The sequence below is a fragment of the Apium graveolens genome, chromosome 9, assembly GCF_009905375.1.
Source record: "Apium graveolens cultivar Ventura chromosome 9, ASM990537v1, whole genome shotgun sequence".
Lineage (NCBI taxonomy): Eukaryota > Viridiplantae > Streptophyta > Magnoliopsida > Apiales > Apiaceae > Apium > Apium graveolens.
The window spans coordinates 185470395-185476901 of NC_133655.1; positions in this window are offsets into that span (position 1 = coordinate 185470395).

Genomic DNA, 6507 nt, shown 5'->3' on the forward strand with positions numbered 1-6507 from the left:
CCAAATTTAAAACCTTACAATCTCTCTTTATTACAAGCCATTGTCTAACAAGTTTTAAACTACTTTTCTCAATTATTCAAATACACATATTAACTATCTACACTGTAACGCCCCCAAATCCGGGGTCAGAGGATTTGGTCGTCACGATGAAATCTCAATCCAAATTAACCTGTTTAATCAATAAATAAATGCCAGTGGAAGATATTTATCATAAATGAACCCACATTAATCCAAGATCTTTTAAGGTTATAGTTCTAGAAACAAGAATTCCAAATTCCATCAATAAATTTTTCACTTTCTTTTAAAACTCTTTTCAATAAATTCCAACTCAAAACTAAACCCACTAGTATAACTTCGAAATGAAGTATACTAGGCCCAAATAAAATAACACAAATATAATACAATATAATATAAACATCTTTACACAATAAAACTTACACTAATCCGCAAACCCGGGACCAATCATCTTCCAAAAGCTTCTTCTTTGCTTCCTCGAATTATGCGGCTAAACAGCAAGCTAATCCTCACTGGAGGTTAAATTTAAAAACAGGCAAGTATGAGCGAAAGAAATGCTCAGCAAGATCATTATAGCAAATATAGGGTCGTTTTGATATAAAACTGATATCTGCATCAGCGCAGAACATTTGAAAATCATAATTGTTGAATCATAAAATTTTAGTTGAGGAATCCCATAATTGATTCCTTAATTGTATTCAAAATCATTTTGATACTTTTGAGCGAAATGCTTCAGCAATACTTTGAATCTCGACGAGAATAAAACTCGTAAAACAGTGTTTACGGAAATATCGTAAACCATAATAACAAGAAACAATGATTATGGATTGAATTATAAACTTTACTCAAAATCGAACTCTTGATATTAATACTTATTTTGTTGTCATATCAAATTAGATATCAATACGAACTTTGATGCTCACAACATCCCATACTGAAGTCAACATCAATCATCTATACTAATACCACCTTTGATATTTAATAATGTAAGTATCAGCATAAATCAGAACCTGAATCAAAACCGCAATTCACTTTTAATCCAAAACAGAATCAGTTGATAAATCATTTGTTCTATGATTATCAAAACAATAAAGAAATTTAGATATCAACTTAGATTGGAACCAATAACATTTCATGCTCTTCCCGATGATCAGTCGCGAAACAACACCGGTATCCCGCAGCCATACCGTAAATATACGTACTACCCGTATCCCGAAGCCATACGGTACTTATAGGGAGCCAGAAAAGGAATAACTAGCCTTGAAATATATTACAGCTGAACCGATATCTCGATCACCTACGCTGTAACCAGTACCCATTCCAATCTTAAAAACCTTTTTATTGAGAAAGGAGCCTAATCCTTCGATATCCCAAATAATTTTATTCCCCCATTCACTTGGGCAGGAATACTCGCAACAAATCATTTTTCTCGAAGTCCAAAACATTTATAAATCCGATAATCAGATAAGTAAAATCACTTGACTATTCTGAACATAGAATAGCAGATGAGTATTTGCATAAACAGAGTTATTTAATTCAGCGATATGTAAAACATTTATCTATTACGAACTAAATAGGGAAAGCAATACTTTCATGAAAAGATTTAAAATAAATATCTCTTGAACAATAAGTGATGATAGGGATACTTGCATAATTGATTCGAAATAAACATCACTTGAACGATAAGTGAAGTCATGGGTACTTGCCTTTGTGATTAAGCAGTTAGTCACACTCGCAAAGACGCATCTATTCTAACATTCTGTCTTAAAATATCACCGTCTTTCTTTTCAACACTTCACCGATATGCTGCTCCTGCGATTTCTAGAAGCCAGATATCCAATGCCATTCTATCTCATTCTTTAACCAACGTCTTGTCCTGATCACTCGAACGATCTGCATCTATAATTAAAAGATACAACTTTAATCGTCTAAACGATAATTACTCGATGAACTGCGCGTCAAAAGCCTATCGTTTACCCATACGATAGCCCACACATAAATATAACAGACAAACACAAGACTCTTGACTCATGTACACATGTATTTCACATAACATATAAACACATAATCATATAAGCCACGTATCACGTAATTCATATCACATATGACTCGGTTCGTCAAAAGGTTCGACTCGGTATGTTTTAAACTGAAATCGGGTCAAAATATGATTTTTCGATCAATAATCGACTCAGAATGACTCGTAAATCAAATGACCCTTTTGAAACAAAAGAGTTTGGGTCTCGAAAGTATTTTTAATGAAAGCAGAATATTTTTCTGAGTCTATACGCGTTCGTTTTGTATTAAACGGACGAACGGTTTATTTATAAAAATATCTTGTCCCAACACGTCATTAGGTTTCACAAAATTTAATTATATATCCTCGTTCGACGTCTCTGATAATCGTAGGTTACATTCCCGTATTTTTGGAATTAATTTCCCGAAAATCGGGCAGCGTCTCCTTTGTTTATCGGCCTACCCGTCGAACATCCCGACGTCAAATCAATCACAACACAGTCAATCGCAATCCAAAAATCCAATCACCAACTTCAATTAACACGCCAATTCACAATTCCAATTCGGACCTTAACAACTATATCCGACTATTTACATTTCGAAAATAATTGTACGAATTAAATATTGAATATTGTTTTATAATTATAGGACTCAGAATTTATTCATCACGGTCCACTGTCGGCTCGCCAATGGCGGTAAAACCCGGAGGTACCCGATTCATATTCCAAAATCGCGGGTTTCACCGATTAATCGAATTATTTTTCCACACAAAATTTTATTTCACGAAATTACTCAAAATAAATTCCCTGTAGAAACAAAATGAACAAAATATATATTAAAATTTTAACCCGATAAGCACACGCGCGCAACAACGCGCCTCATCGGAAACAAAAGCACAGCCGGGAAAGAAACAGAAGGCGGCCACTAACAACCGGAAATAACGAACACGAACACACCCCAGGACTTGACACACACACAAGCACATATACACACTCAAGTATATATACACATATGAATATAACGACAAGATTAAGCAGGAAATCGAACCCACTGCAAACGGCTGAAAAATAGGGGCAATCGGAGAAGTAAAATCGGAAACCGGGACAACCGAGGGGAGAGAAAGGAGCAGGAAGGAGAAACGCGGGAGGAATGAAGGGATAAGGCGAGAGAGACTGAAGTGAGAGAGAGAGAGAGCAGAGCTTGATCGAGAAGGAGAGAATCAAAGAAATAGACACAGGGCTCAATTGAGTGCCTGTGTATTTTGTTTTTGTTTGTTTTGTCACTCAAGTATATATACACGTATGCATATAACGACAAGATTAAGCAGGAAATCGAACCCACTGCAAAAGGCCAAAAAACAGGGGCAATCGGAGAAGTAAAATCGGAAACCGGGACAACCGAGGGGAGAGAAAGGAGAAGGAAGGAGAAACGCGGGAGGAATGAAGGGATAAGGCGAGAGAGACTGAAGTGAGAGAGAGAGAGAGAGAGCAGAGCTTGATCGAGAAGGAGAGAATCAAAGAAATAGACACAGGGCTCAATTGAGTGACTGTGTATTTTGTTTTTGTTTGTTTTGTTTGTTTGTTTTTTTTCAACACAGCAACGAACCAATCAGCAGTTACCACACATCTGTTTATTCCTCCAGCATTTAACACGTGTCTCTCCCTTCTCAAAGTTCGATTTTTGTTTCGCATTTTCAATTTTATCGAACCATGTTGCGCATAAAACAAATTTATAAAATTACGAAAACAAATCTTGAAATTTTCTAAAAACACCGAAACTAATAAAATAAAATTTTCATAATTTTTAAAGCATTCTTGAAACGCAACTCGTACCCGCATTTCACAATTAACGAATCGAGCTGCACTCAAAACAAATTCAGAAAATCACGAAAATAGTCTTAAAATATTATAAATAACCCGAAGTTTATAAAAACGTAAATTTCGTAATTTAAAAATAATTTCTGAAACACAATTTATACCCGCTTTTAACAAATAAACGAATCAACGCGCAGGTGAAATTAATCTCAAAAATCCCCAAAGCTGCGCGGGCGCGCAGGACCCTTCTGGAAAAATTCCATGTTTGCTCCGTTTCTTCGCCGTAATCTTCCCGTTCTTTTCCTCTCGTAAAGGTGAACACATGCCAAGGCTTATTCTTGATGATTCCTCCTCCGAAATGCAACTAATACCCTGAAATGTATAAACACTAGAAAAACGCATCAAATACACAAAATACTTGATTTCAAGACACCAATTTAAGCCATTTTAAGACGTTCTAAGTGGTATAAAATGCCACTTATCAATAACCTATGATCCAATTATATACACTGCACTATATCCTGATGTCCAACCATCTGAACCTCAACCATCAGCACATATCATCATATCTTCATCTTCCAGGCCAAAGAGGACAAAGTCTGTTCCTCAACCTCCACAAAAGAGAAGGAAGATGATTCTCAGAGATGAATCTGATAGTGATGAGGAAATACTTGAAGCACGGGTTCATGCATCAGAACCTGTGACAGTTGGAGCTGAGAATGTTACTTCTCAGAAAGAAACTGTAGCTCAAAGTTCTGATACTTTGAAGAGGAAATCTGTAAGTTCTGAAGCTGCTAAAGCAACTCCTTCACTAGCAAGAAGACTAAAGAAAATGAGGGTATAAAGGTACAAGGCCAAGCCTATATCTGAGGATTCAACTGAAGCTGAGGAAGGGGATCAGAAATCTCTGATCTCATCAAAACCCGTGGTAATTGAAGCTCTGCCATTCCCTACTCAAGCTCTGTATTATATGTCAACACCTCATGTTTCTCCTATTAAAGCTACAGGTGATGCTAAAGAACAAGCTACAACTTTTGAAATAGATACCAAATGTTCTTTATCTAGAAGCTCCATCTAAAGAAGCTCAGCAATCTCCAACTCATTTTCCAATTTTAAATGCTGAGATACCATCTACACCAACCACACCAGCTATGGAGATAAATTCTAATGTTCAGAATTTAAATGAAGCTGTTCCTGAATCTCCAATTGCTTCACACACTATTGTGCTGACAGATCATAATGAGTCTTCCTCAAGTTCTGAAGACAATGTTTCTGTTGAGACTCCAGTTCCCATTCTGGGAAAGGAAAAATTGTTGAAGAAATTTGTTGAACAGGAAGCACCTATTCCTTGGGAGGATACTCAAAGAGGTGTAGAGTGGACCAAGAAGTGGAATGACACTGATTTCATTCCAAGCCCTAACGTTCTGACAGAGCATATTGCTAAAGCTGATGAGTTGCTCACAAAAGCTGATTTAAAGACACAACTCAAGATCACTGCTCTATCTACCAAACATCTTCAAGGTCTACATTCTTCTACTCATGAAAAGGTTGATATACTAAAGGAACATGCTGATAAGCTAGATCTACATATCAAGATTGACAAGAACAGATATATCAGACCTACTCTTGAGAAAATTGAATCCATTGAGAAGATTCAAGAGAAGTAACAGACCCAAATTGATGAGGTTCTGGCTAACCAAGTTTCTCAGAAAGCTCAATTGGATGAAATCCAATCTTCAGTTGAAATTCTTCTTTCTCTCTTACTTTCTGATGATGCCAAAAGGGGGAGAAGGTAGTTAAGTCCAAATGCTCACCTACTCAAATACTGAAGAAAAAGGATGATAAAGGTGATGACCAGGGAAACTCTGATAAGAGCAGAGGTCAAGGAAAAGTTCAAGGAAAATCTTCTACACAGAACAAGTCAAGTTTTGATGCTGTGAATGCTAAAAGTCTGAAGTCAAGTTCTGATAAACAAAGTCTGATGTCAAGTTCTGATATTCTGATTCAGTCAGGATCTAAAGACTCTCAGAAGTTTTTACAAACTCTAAAGTTAAAAGGGAAGCAGACTATTGTTTATTACAAAAATCCTAAAATCCAGACACTTGATAAGGAGATAGCTACAAAATTTATTTCTGAAACAAAATTCAGGAATGGATTTGGAAACTCTCAAGGAGGAAGAAGCTAGATTTGCAGCTGAGAAGACAAATCTTAAGTCTAAAGCTTCTGATACAAAGAAACCTCCAAGGACCCAGGAAAAAAGCATTATGATCAGGGAAAAGTCAAATTCTGAGACTTTAAAGTCCAAGACTAGATCATAAACTGAAATTGATCCTAAGTCAAAAGGAAAAGAAAAGGTTAGTGAACCTTTAAAGATTGAGAAAAAGATAAGTTCTTCCGTTCAAGTCTATCAAACTACAATGCATGATGATGATTTGATAGAAGATGAAACTGTTCAAATTCTGAAGAGAAGAAAGATAATTGAAGAATCTAAAACAGCCTCTGACACCGCTCAAGTTGTTCAGAATGAAGAACAACAAGTTACAGAAGAAACATCAAATTCTGATCAAGTTAATTTGGAAAATATGATAATTGTTGATAAGAAGAAGCTGTTATGGAAGAAAGCTACTCCAGTTGAACCAAAATCCAATAGGTTTGTGTTTTGATT